Source organism: Mobula birostris, chromosome 5 (assembly GCF_030028105.1).
Source record: "Mobula birostris isolate sMobBir1 chromosome 5, sMobBir1.hap1, whole genome shotgun sequence".
Taxonomy (NCBI): domain Eukaryota; kingdom Metazoa; phylum Chordata; class Chondrichthyes; order Myliobatiformes; family Myliobatidae; genus Mobula; species Mobula birostris.
The window spans coordinates 122683023-122697168 of NC_092374.1; the positions used below are offsets into that span (position 1 = coordinate 122683023).

Below are 14146 nucleotides of genomic sequence, written 5' to 3' on the forward strand. Positions count from 1 at the left end.
GCAAGGGACTTAAAACAACTGATGAACAACCTTGATAAGTTGCTGATGATATGGTGAAAGCAGAGAAGTTACATAATTTTAACCTTGTGGTGACGATGGTGACATGCTTCTAATTTGTGGATGGTGTTTGGCATGAAGAAACTAGGTAGTGGCACCTGCTGCCCTTGCCTTCCTAGACAGAAGAAGTCAAGAATTTAGGAGGTGCCAGCAAAGAAACCTTGGCCTTTTACAGGTAGTGGAACAGGTGCTATAGTCATGGACAGAATAAGCCTTTGCATATTGTAATCACTGTGCTTTGCTTGCTAGTGGGAATCCAGTAATTGAAGTGTTAATCACCAGAATCAAATCAAACAGCAAGATATGTCCTGCTGCAGCATATAAAAATTACGCTGTTTCCCTGACAGAGGATAATGAGTCATCAGAATTGCTACAGGAAAGTGAAGTTATGCAACCCTGACCAGTTTGTGCCGTAGATCAGTGGAATTTTTAGAAGGTAACAGTTTTTGTTCTTCTGCTGCGGTTCTTGATTGCATACACCTGTTGGACTCAAGAGATTTTGCAATTAAAGGGAAGCTGTGTTTTTTCCTGAATGGGGCTGAAAAGTTAAACCACAGCAAACCCAACAGTTAGCAGTTGGCGGAGAAATGTTTCATAACAGTAAATAACGTTTAAGCATTTTAAGCAGTTATTATAAGATCTGGCAAATTCACTGCTCATAACAGTTAATTTCACCCAATAACTATCAATGGAATTAAATTTCCCTTACACTGAAAACACTTTCATTAAAGAAAAGTTTAATTATTACTGTAAAAGTGAAAGAGTACTCATTTACAACTGCATGCTAGCTGAGTTTAAGAAGGTTTTTTTTACTGTTTTCAGATGCTAAAATATTCCCAACCCTATACAACTTCTGTGATAGTTCTATTGATCAGTGGCCTAATATCTGCGAGTCAGGGCCCCAGTGTTTGCAAGTTGGTGGCCTGATGTCTGCATATCTGCATGCCAGCGGCCTGATGTCTGTGAGTCTGCGAGCTAGTGGCCTAATGCTGGTGAGTCTGTGATTCTGCAAGTCAGGGGCCCGAGGTCTGTGAGCTGGAAGCCTGATGTCTGCCAGTCTGTGAGCCTGGGCCTATCCTGAGACTGGGGGCCTGTCTGTGTGTGTGTGGTGGGTGGGTAGGTGGTGGTGGGGCAAGGAGCTTGGTTTGCTGCTGTTGTTCCTTGTGCTGCTCTGCTGAACATTGTGGGCATCATGTTTTGGCATCAGAACGTGTACAACACTTGCGGGCTTGCCATCAGTACATCCTTAGGTTGTGTTGGTTCACTGTATATTTCACTGTATGTCTCCATATACATATCATAAGTAAATGAATCTGAATTTAAGCTATTTTTTCTCATAAAACAGGCAATTCTCCTTAAATGTCACAAACTTACAACTCATGATATTAATGTCAAATTTCCTTGCTCTGTGAAAGCGCTGTCATTAATGAGTATGCTGAAAATTTGATTTCTGTATGCAGCCAATGTACTCTTACTTGTGATCGAGGAATGCTCCTAACAAGCAGTGAGATCTGGATAGTGGAAAATTGATTCCACGATTGCTTTCAGAATAGATAACCTTCAGCATTGATCTGCACAACACTTGTTAAGCATTGTAGAGACTTATCAAGCCAGTTTATTTTGTTTTAGAACCGGTCCTACTTTGATATTTTACCAGTTGGCTATTGAGAATAGTTGGATTCCAAGTACAATAAGCAAATAGGAAAAGTGTCTTTTCTTCCATGTGAAGTCCCTTTTTTTAACCTTACATAACCTTCATCTTTTATGTCCATACAATCCAGACCATGGCTCTTCAAGGACAATAGGATCTATGCAAGGATGGAAGAAGTATTCAGAAAATTATTTATTTACTATTAATACCCCAGTGAACTTTTTCACCTTATGCATCACCTACCTAAACGTCTGCTGACTGCTTTAAGCCTGTAATACATTTACTCTAACAACATAAACATATTTAGAAAGACAAGAGATTCTGCAGATACTGGGAATCCAAAGCAACACAAACAGAATGCGAGAGAAACTTAGCAGGTCAGGCAGCATCCATGGAAATGGATACACAGTTGAAGTTTCGGGCTGAGACGTTCCTTGGGACCGGAAAGGAAGGGGAGGATGCCAGAATACAAAGGTGGGAGGAGGGCAAGGAGGGCAGTGAGAAGGTGGTGGGTGAAGCCAGGTGGGTAGGAAAGATAAAAAGCTGGAGAGGAAGGAATCTGATAGAAGAGGTGAGTGGATTATAGGAAAACGTAAAGGAGGAGGGGAACGAGGAGGAGGTGATGGGTAGGTGAGAAGTAAAAGGCCTGAGTAAGCTAAAAGGTTACTTTAGCCTTTAACAAATAGATTTAGGCCACCGCCAAGATACCAGATATGTACATTTAATTGTTAGGATAGGGTTTTCGGCTTCCATCAATGATTCGGAATTAATTAGTGCACCATTCATTGAAATCTCATTATTGTGAGCAAAGTTAAATTGCCAAACTTATGCTGCTCCTTATAAAATCTGTGTGCTTGTCTGATGCCACCCAGTAAAATATAAGTTTACGTGGAATAGCTAAGTGAAGCTTACTTGTAAAGTATAAAAAAGATCAAATTTTTTTATACTCTGGAGGACCTGAGTTATAAGGATAGATTGAATAAGTTAGGACTTAATCCTTGGGATGTAAAAGATTGAGAGGAGATTTGATAGAGGGTTACAAAATAATGATGGATATAGATAGGGTAAATGCAAGCAGGCTTTTTCCACTGGGGTTGTGGGGGACTACAACTAGAGGTCATGGGATAAGGGTGAAAGATGAAAAGTTTAAGGGGAACATGAGGGAAATCTTCTTCTCTCAGAGGGTCATGAAAGTGTGAAATGGGATGCCAGTGCAAGTGGTTCATGCGAGCTCGATTTCAATGTTTCAGAGAAGTTTGAATAGGTACATGGATGGTAGGGGTATAGAGAGCTATGGTTCCAGTGCAGGTTGACGGGAGTAGGCAGCTTAAATGGTTTGGCATGGACAAGTTGGGTTGAAGGACCTGTTTCTCTGCTGTACTTTTTCTATGACTCTATGACTCTAAATGTGAAACATAAGGCATTGTGTGAGTGGAATAACCACAATGACATAGAAAGTATAAAATAAACCAATATTTCAGTCCTATCAATAAATTACACAGAATTACCTATAATCTGCAAACATCTTAACTCGCATTCACTACATAAGTACAGCATATCTTGACAAATGCCATATGGTGAACAGTGACAGAAAAGATGTGAAGAGTTTACTTCTGATTTACAATAGATCACCTACATTTAACTCTCAAAGTGGAAGCTGACCGGATGGACTATACTGGGATAAGCTTTTCTGACTGCTGTGGTATTGTTCTCCTCATGAAGAGAAGTAATATAGAATCTTTCGCGCAGCAAATCGATTAAGTTAATTAATTATTGGAAGTGAGCTTTGCAGATCATGCCATAGTCTTCTTCAATTGCTGTTGAGTAAGACAGAGTGCTTCATTCTTCAATTACAATCAACTAACCTAAGCTATGACTTACAACTTCTTTTATCCAACCTAGTCTTTATATGAAGGGAGTCTTTCCAAATCCATTGTAACAAGTTCTAGGTACAGTAACATTATAATTAACTAATATGTTACTTGTAACCTTGAGGCCTGCACTAAAGATTTGGAGACTTGAGTCCTTCAGAGAGCATTGACAAATCTGCAGGTGAATTTAAATTATATTAATTAAGTAACATGGAATAAAAATAGCAAATATGGTAATATAAACCTGACTCATTCACCAATGTTCTTCAAGGAAATAAATCTGATGTTTTTATATGCAACTTTAGACACACTAGTGTGGGTAATTCTTAATTGCCACCTGGCAAGCTATTCAACGTAATGATAATTAGAGTAAGGGAATGAGGATTGGACATAATTGTTTCCACATACTGGAAAAAAAATTATTAAAAAATTACAATCTTGCTACTGTTAGAGCATCTACATAATCAACTGACTATGTTCCATTTTTAATTTATCTTTAAATGGAACAAACTCCCAGAGACGGAGACATAAATATTTGCAAATATTATTCAATGCATATCATTAGCTTTCAAATGTAAGGAGAGACATTTGTATTGAGATCAGCCAAGATCTGTTCATTCTTTTGTAGATAATTTACAGTATTCAGCCATGTTGTCAAAGTTATATACAAATCTGACAGTTTAAATAGTATGATTGGGCAGAAAAATAAGAATTAAATAAAACCCTCTCTGATTACAATGTTTTAACTTCCCTACATTACATGTGTCTGAAGTTATATGAAGCAAATAAGAAAAGTCAATCATGCTATTATCTAATAAATTCAATCAGACAATTGAGCAAGAAAATTACTTAAAATATTTAGCTTTTTATTATCACTCTATCTGAATTGAATTTAAATTCGGTATCAAAATTAATTGGAACACAAATGTGTAAGCTGAACAAGTTTTTGCTTTAATTTAAAATAGCCAATGGGTTTACAATTTTTACATGATTTTTTGGTAAAGCAAAGATTTTTTTTGCATTGTTTTGCATCAGTTACAGAGTAATAAGAGATACAGTGTGGAAACAGGTCCCTCAGCTCACTGAATCTACACCGACTATCAACCACCCTACTGCTACATAAACAAAATGTTTAAAAATTTTCCTTTCTTTTTCATGAACTCCCACAAAAATTCTGCCACTCACCCACACACCAGGAGCAATTTAACCTATCAATCTGCACGTTGTTTGGATGTGGCGCAAAACCAGAACATCCGAAGGAAACACATGCAGTCACGGAGAGAACGTGTAAATTCCACGCAGTCAGCACCTAAGGTCAGGGCTGAACTTTGGTCTCTGGAGCTGTGGGACATCAGCTTTACCAGCTGTGCCACTGAGCCAACTCACTTACTTTAGGTTTAAGCATTTTGGGTAAGACTCCAGTGTGTGACTATCATGCTGCCGCAGTTGCAAATTCTTGTAAGATCAGATCTGTGCTTTGGCCATTGGCAGGGCTGTGGATAGGGAGTACACATGTTTAGCAGTGATCCTACGCTAGCAGAAGCTAGTCCGGCAGAGATCCTGCTTTGAATAATTAAACTGTATTAGATCATTGGATGATCTATTTGTCCCAGTATCTCTTCTACTTTTTCAACTAACAAAGGCTTTGGGGTTCGAGAATAACCAGCTTCCTCTCCACTTCTATATGCTGTAAGGTGGCTGAAGGGTCCTGTGTGGGATACACAGACTTTGCTATAGGTAGGGAGGGTGGAGACTGACAAGACAGGTGGCTTGCTTAAAGTCATCTATATTCTTTTGGCTGTTTGTATGTGGCATTTACAACCTCCTATCAAAGAGACTTAATGCCCTTCCATTTTGCAGCAGTAAAAGTCTGGGACTCACATGAGTGTTGTGACTGAATGAAGTCACCGGAGAGACAGTGAAGCTGGTGGATATAGAAGTCTTTATTCGGCAAAATGAACGGCAGGCACCATATTTGTGATACTTTTGGAAGAAGAGGCCTGTCGGACCCAATATTCCATCATGTTTTTATCTGCTAAAGATCAAAGGTAACAGCAGGGCAATTCTATAGTTACAATGTATCTAGAATGCTTCCTTTAAATTACATGTAATTTTCAAGCACCTCTATCTTCACATCAACACTCCAGACACCCAAAATGGATGTTAATTCCCACTGACTCTGGGCTGCAGTCATTCATACACAGGCATCTGAGGTCAAATGGAGTGTATCTTTGTTTGCAAAATGCAGCTCCAGGAAGACCATTGTTCAGGGGTACACATTAAATTCAATCTACAATCCATGGTCAGGTCTGAAGGCTGGCTGCTGTTGAAATCAGTATTTGCAATATACCCTAACTCCAGAATATGCCTGACCAATGAGTAAGCAAGAAGGTTATCTTTTTCAAAGAGGTTTTGAATATGCCATTTAAGCATTTTCTTTGTTCTTCTGAAATCTCCCGCCATGTATTGGGTGCCTGGTTTCAGGTATGTGAACAATGTGCTTCATCTATCAGAGTGCAATCAGAGCTTTGCTGACAGAGACAACGGCCTGGAAGAGGATTCTGACCTTGGCTTGTTCACGCTCTCAGTAGATTAGACAGCAAAGACAGCTTGGTGGTACTTCTCCCGGTTGCTCAAGATTAATTACCCCAGCCCTGTTACATTAATATGGAAGTTCCACTGGGTCAATCATCTTTCTCTGTTACGTCGATGACTTTCCCTTCCGTCATAAGCTCAGAAATGGATATGATGAATGATGATGTTCAGTACTGTGGAAAAGTCTCAGGCACATATATATATAGCTAGGATGTTTGCACAATACTGTATTTATCAAAGTGGAGACGAGAGCAAGTTTGTAAATCTGGTGGGGACAACGGATGTTGGGAAATGGTGAGAGTGGAGCTGGAGGAGTCTGGGACAGTTGGCAGAATAGGATTGCAGGGCTGGATGGGCAGGGGGTGGGTTGCGGGGTTGGCGCCATTTGCAGACACACCCAGCCCTGAGATATCAGGCAAGAGCATTTGATTCTAATGGTTTATAGATCATTACAGAATGTCTCTTTGGTGCTTCCTCCTCCCTCCCCTCTCCCTTCCTCTTTTCCCAACCATAATTCCCCCTCTCTCTCCCTTCTTTCTCTTAGTCCACAGCAGAGACCCATATCGGAATCAGGTTTATCATCACTCAGATATGTCAGGAAATTATTTTGTTTTTGTGGCAACAGTGCATTGCAATGCATAAAATTACTACAATACTGTGTAAAAGTCTTGGGGACCCTAGCTACTGTACATATAAGACTTTTGCACAGTACTGTAAATCTAGTTGAAATTCAGAGACACGAGAGATTGCAGATATTAGATCAATCCAGATGAAGCATCTCAACCGAAAACGCTGACTGATTATTTCCCTCTATAGATAATGAAGACCTGCTGAATTCCTTCAGAGTCTTGTGTATCACTCTATTGGAAATTCCTTACAGTTTGAACTAAACTACAACAGTGTCTATACCATGTGCTGGCTTGTGCTGATATGGTAATTAGCATTCAGATTACAAAAATGGCAGACAATGATCATCTCTAACAGGAGATGGTCTAACCACACACACTCAACATTGATCGATATTACCATTACTCAGTCCCCTACCAGCAACTTTCTAGGGGTTAGTACCAACCAGAAACACTGAGCTAGTCACAAAATTACTGTGGCCACAAAAACAGGCCAGAGGCTGGAGATTCTGTAATAAGTGACTCACTTTTTGACATCTGTTTAATGCACAATCAGGAGTGTATGAAATCTTCTGCACTTAACTGGTTGAATGTAGCTCCAATAGTGACTTTACAGCAGTGCTAAGAACATGAAGAATGGGGGGAAAAAAAAGAATGTGTGTTCATCTAGGTTGTCCGACAGTGGCTATATTTCAGTAGAAGTGTGAGAAAATTTGTTACATCACCAAAACACTTAAACATTTCTACAGACATACCATGGAGAACATTCTAACTGGCTGCATCATCATCATCTGGTATGGGGGTGGGGGGATGGTCTACTGCACAGAGTCGAAGCAAGCTGCAGAATGTTGTAAACTTAGTCAGCTCTATCATTAGCACTAGTCTCCGTAGTATCCAGGACATCTTCAAGGAGTGATGCCACAAAATGGCAGCGTCATTCACTAAGGATCCCCATCGCCCAGGTCATGCCTTGTTTTCATTGTTACCATCAGGAAGGACGTAAAGGAGCTTGAAGGCACACACTCAACGATTCAGGTTTCCTCTCCTCTGCTATCGGGTTTCTGAACATTGAACCCATGAACACACCCTCACTACTTTTTTAGTTCTATTTTTGCAATACTTATTTAATTTGCCGGTGATATTAAACCTGATTCTGATTCTGATCTCTGAAGCAGAGAGGAGATCACAATAGCTTGGTTAACTATGACCTTAATGTTGGTTTTGAAGTATTGATCTTTAAACATCTTTCCTTCAGTCAGAGGATTGGGCAGATGCCCTGAAAACAATGGTGAACTTCATTAGCAATAGTTACCTTGGTTAAGAAGTTGTTACCAACTTGTGGGAAGTGATCTACTCTTCCAAGGTGTTTTTTATTTTGTGGATATTAATTGTTGGAGTTTGGCTTGTGTGATTAGTGTAGGTTGGTAGAGGATCTCTGTCCTTCAAATATTTAATGAAATGTTTATCCTCATGTTTCATTGAAAATCAATAACAACCTCTTGAATACGTGCATACCTTGCCTGCGTGATGTGATCCTGTGACAGGAACTGGATCTCTTAATTCTGGAATGGAGGGAGGAAGATTGAACAGCTTCCATGTACTATAGATAACGTCATTCCAGGGAGAAGCTCATTTGAAGTAAGATGTATTAATGCAGTGAGGAAGATTGAGACAGATTTACTTTGTTTCATTCTACTGTGGAATAGAGTCTGTGGTGAATTTTGTCAGTTAGGAACACATCTTGCATGGCATAGGTAGCAACAAATCTGAGGACAAGTAAAGTTGAGAAGGATCTTTCATCATTCTTTTGAGTTATGAGATTGAAAAAAGCCAGATTCCTTCTGGAGAGGATGCATGGAATAATGATAGCCATAGTGCCTTCAGAAGGATGGAATCCACACTGTACAAGGATCTGTTCTTTAGCCACTGGAAGAAGGTGGTTAAAGGTGACCCTGGTGATTGCTATCCTGTGGCAGACAGCTAGACACACCTCTATAGTTACTGTAACCAGACAGCACTTTTCTTAAAGACAGTCACAAGTGTCAAAGATCTAAAATACTCTCCATTATTTTTGATAAGCAAACAATACTTGAAACTACTTAAGCAGGGAAATGAAAAACACACAATTTTTTGCTTCAGTGGTGAAGATAATTTTCATGAAATCCTCAGAAAACAATAACCTGATACTTAGCATAAATGACTGAGGGTTGGAAATTGAAGCTCTAGTTGTGAGATTTGAGCATATTAATCCAGGCTGTCTACTTGGTACAGTGTTTGTTGGAAGCAGCATTATAGGAAGTCCTTTCGGTGGATATAATAGATCTTGTGGTAGGTAGTTTTCTTGATATCCTGGTCAGTATTTACTGCTGAACTGGATCATCTGGCCATGCATCTTACCTGCTGCATACAATTTGTCTGCCTCATTTTCGCCAAAGTACCTTAGTTTATTGCCTTTTGATCACTTCAGAGTTACTGGGCCGAGGTAGATATTGCACAAGTCTGAACACCTTTGTTTTCTTTGCTATCATTTGTTAGGGTCACAATAAATATTTAATTTTCAGTACTAATGAAAAGTAACATCAGTCAGAGAAGAGATCTTGAATACTGTCAATGTCATTCCAGTCATTTCCTCAGAAACTATATTTGAGTAATGCAGGGAAGGTCTTCTTCCTCAGTTAGTTTTCCTTCCTTCATCAACAACTAATCTCTGAAGTGAAGCAAATCACATTTGTGACCAAACGCCAATCACTATCCTCTAAACACGAGTAAGTTATTAATAACCTTTGGGCCAATTAGCATAACACACCTCCTTGAATATCTCTTGCTTAATCTGATGTTGATAAGCTTAAGGCCAGTTACTTTCATGCTTGTGGAACTTTTCTAAGATATTTGAAGAAAACTGACCCTCAGTAATATATTTCATTTGTCTAAAGTCAATTCACTATCTTCAGACAAATTTTTCCTTGTATGATCGAAAGGAATTAACCGTATTTATTCGCTTGCAAACAATTCAAATAGTTTATGTAAGCACTACATATGTATATGACAGTAAATAAGAAAGAAAGAAAAAATGATTCTTATTTACTGTTGTGTGCAGTATAGTTAAAAATATGTGCCATAATATTATTATAGTTTATTGAAAGGGTATCTTTGAATAATTTTGAGAAACATCTGCATATTTCCAGATTGTGGTAACTAAAATATTTGCAATATCAATAAGATTCTTGTAAACTGAGTGTAGACCTGTATCTCTAGGAAGAGGTGCAGTCGACGTTTCAGGCCGAGACCCTTCGTCAGGACTAACTGAAGGAAGAGTGAGTAAGGGATTTGAAAGTTGGAGGGGGCCCCCTCCAACTTTCAAATCCCTTACTCACTCTTCCTTCAGTTAGTCCTGACGAAGGGTCTCGGCCTGAAACGTCGACTGCACCTCTTCCTAGAGGTGCTGCCTGGCCTGCTGCGTTCACCAGCAACTTTTATGTGTGTTGCTTGAATTTCCAGCGTCTGCAGAATTCCTGTTGTTTTTGTAGAACTGTATTACCATCCATTAATTAATATACCCTTTTTTTACATAGCACTTGCCCAAGAAACTCTATATCACTGAAAGGTACTTACACAGTTGGGTGCATGGCAAGCCAACAAAATCTCATTCTTAAGCCCTACACATTTAATGTTTACAAAGCAATTTTCTCCATCAGTGCACAATGAACTGTGAAAAAACAGGTAAATGCACCTTTCATGTTGCAGGTTGGGTAGGCTGAGCAATCAAGGAGAAAGAAAGAGGTTGGGATATCAGCAATGCAAGGCTTTGGCCATTCTCTGTTTATTAATTTGGAGCTTCAAGGAAGATGCGTTTGTTACTTTTGAGAAGCGGGGTGCATACAGGATATTCAAGTAGGACTTAGCATGGACAGTACAATTTTGAGTACAAAAGTGGACCCTATAGCTGGCTTCTAGCACCTGACTCCTTGGGATTTCTTGTCAAGGCAAGTGCATCTTCTCAAAAAAACTAATGAGCGTGAAAGATCTTCTGCACAAGTGGCCATCTGTAGGTCATGCATGTACACATGAAAGTCACAGAAGTCGTGTCCAGACATGTTATGCATATCATTAGATGTCACTGCCAATCTGGGTGCCTACATCATATGCACAATGTACTATACCTGGAGTAAAAATTCATGGATTTCACAATTGCCATGGTAAATCCTTGATAGAAGTCAAATTGTTTAGTGCATGAAATGTAGTGCTACTAATTAATTTCTAGTTCTTTTCCCTCGTGTGGAAGTTGTGTCATTCAGGCTAAGTTTATTTGCAGCCTTGGTTCAATAAAATCAAAGGGAAAGTGCAGGGTGAATTCAAATCCAACTTTTGGAAGTTTACTTGTTTGTGCTATTGACAATTATTGAGTTAATAGAATAAATCATGACTAAATAATTTTGCTGTTGAGAACAACTGTGCTGAGAGCATCTTTTCAGTTTAAGAAAATATTGGGCGTTTCATTGACCCTTTGTTTACACCTGCCAAACTATTACTTTATTCCACATTTACCAGAAACTGCTAATTTTGAAATAGACCTACATAGGATAGTTTTTGTACTGTTAAAAAAGAGAAGCAGTTTACAAAGGTGGAACAGAAGTGGAGAGGATGGAGATGAAATACCATGAATTAAAGTTCACAGTCATATTTCTGTCTTGCAAGGAAAAGCTTTGTAATAATTACTGAAGTAAGTTCAGTGATGCTAGATATTTCAAAATGCTCTCTGTTGTATCATCTTGTCGACATAGGAAATACGTAGCAGCTCTTAAAAGGTGTGATATACTGACATTTTTTTTTCTTTGGTGGCTAAGTTTTCAAGAGGAACTCTAAGAATTTCCTTTTCAGGTGCACCAATAATAAGGCCAGCTTGCACTTCGAGGCTGTTTGTAACCTTCTCCTGATTTCAATATTTGCACATGGTTCAAAGAGATAATTGATTCCAAGTGCAACGTCTGAAAATTCTCCTAGGATTTCCTTATGACATAGCATGAATGTGAATTTATTTGTATCATGGATTTAAAAGATTGCTCATTTGCTACCAAAAACCTCTATAGATGTGTGGTGAGCATATACTGACAGGTTGCATCATGGTTTGGTATGGAAACACCAATGTCCTTTTATGGAAAAGCCTACAAAAAGTAATGGCTATGGCTAGTCCATCATAGGTAAAGCTTTCCCACCACTAAGCATATCTACATGGAGCACTGTTGCAGTAAAGCAGCATTCATCATCAAGGAAACTCCACTATTCAGGCCATGCTCACTTGTCATGGCCAACATCTGGAAGAAGGTACAGGAGCCTCAGGACCTGCACTACAAGGTTCAGGAAGAGTTATTACTACCCTTCAAGTATCAAGCTCTTGAACCGGAGTGGATAACTTCACTCAACTTCATCCCAACACTGAACTGGACTCACTTTTAACTACTCTTCATTTAATGCTGCTGATATTTATTGCATATTTATTTATTATTATTATTATTATTAATTCTTTCTTTTCGTTCTTTTTAAATTTGCACAGTTAATTGTTTCTATTTGTACATTGGTTGTTGTCCGCCTTGTTGTGAGTGGTGTTTCATTGATTCTACTATGTATATTGTATTTACCGTGATTGCCTGCAAGAAAAGGAATCTCAGGTTTGTATATGGTAACATATATGTACTTTAATAATAAATTTACTTCAAACTTTAAATGGGTGAAAAAAAACAAGACATTCACAACATAAACCTTGAGTTTGGCAGCTTGAACTCAGTTGCAAACTACTACTAACTCTTGGAAACTATATGGTTTCCATTCAAAGAACATCATACCCTATAATCAGATCCTATAGATATATGAAACACAATAATCTTTTATTAATGTTAATGTGTGTAAACCAGCAACCTTACTCTTTCAAATCTAAAGACCAGCTTCTGTTTTTTTGCCAAATCATTCGACCAAAACGGGTTTCTCTCCCTTGAATTATTTCTCAGATCACTTCTTGAAGTAATATCACTTGAACCATAACTGTTTATTGTGATCTATATTTAGTTAAAATGGTTAAATGACATAATTTTCCAGAATAATTGCTTCACTGGGTAGCATAACATATCATTCCCCAAAATACTTGAACCATTTCACAAATTTTGAATGAATTTTCTAACACAGATTAACAACACAATTATTTTGTATATGTTTTGTCTACCAGAACAGCATTTCTACAACAAAGTTTAACGTCCACCTTAACAGATGGACGTTTCATTTGAAGGAAAGCCCCTTCAGCAGTGTAACACCTTTCCGGAAGTGTGTTGGAGGATCTACTTACCTTATACCCCCTAGTTCAAACTACAACATTCTGACTCAAGCTGCCACTGCAAGATACAATAGGAAAACTGTCATATCAAAACATCATGTTAGACTTAGTGCTATAATCTTTTATTTCTTAAGAAAATTATGAATTTTATACTTTTTGATTTGAAAGATGAACGGCCCTTAGAATTCAGAATATTGAATTACTTGTTGCACAGCTAAGGAAGGATTAAGTACAGCAAAGGGTTACCTTTACGCTGACTTTGCATTAACTATACTTTTGTGTGACAGTCCACAAATTTCCCATCATAATTGCATACTTCCAAAGAGGGAAGTATAATCTGGTTAGGTATTCATATTCTTATTTTAGTTTTTGTGTCAACCTTTGGGTGAAGAACAAATACTATGTTTTATGATGAGATTTGCAACACTTATGTAAAGTATCTCTTGAAATCATTTTAATCCTGCTGGAAGACATCTGATCCCCGATTGTCCAGATCGAGGGCACTTAAATCTATTGTGGTAAAATTCACATTAATTTCTCGAATGCCCGAGTGAAAATGCATACATCTGTTTTCCCAAGTGATACTGGATGGGCTGATAGGCCTTTTGGGCACAAATGTCTGCATCTGATCCCTATAAGTATAGTGGTATCTGTATCCATCCTCTGCAGGTGTCAATGACAGAATGTGTTCCTGTTTCCTGGCAAAGGAAGGTTGTATCTCTTCTCTCTAGAGGGGGGTCTAATAAAACTTGCATGCTGTCCTTTGAGACCAGAGTTAAAAATTCCTTTTTGTTTTTGGAAACACCTAAATCTTGCAGATTCCCAGGTTATTTATCCCATGATACTGGAAAGCAGTATGCCTAAAAGCATGGAAATAAAAGATACAAACATGCTTTTATTCTGATTTTTGAATGTTCTGTTTTATAAGATCTGAAATGCAATTCGGTTTCAGTGGAAGAAACAGCATTTCATTTACCACTTGTTTATAGACTCACCTTACTAATGGATGGCCTTAAGAAATATG

At 38.4% G+C, this 14146-nt stretch overlaps 1 long non-coding RNA gene across 1 annotated transcript in view; it reads left to right on the forward strand.

Annotated features, from left to right (window-relative positions):
* Positions 1–403: 403 nt before the first annotated feature.
* LOC140197959 (uncharacterized) overlaps positions 404–14146 on the forward strand; it is a 37541-nt gene continuing 23798 nt past the window's right edge. Inside the window, exons 1-2 of the long non-coding RNA XR_011886074.1 lie at positions 404–493; positions 880–1049. This is a non-coding gene — a long non-coding RNA (uncharacterized lncRNA). The remainder of the gene's footprint in view (positions 494–879; positions 1050–14146) is intronic.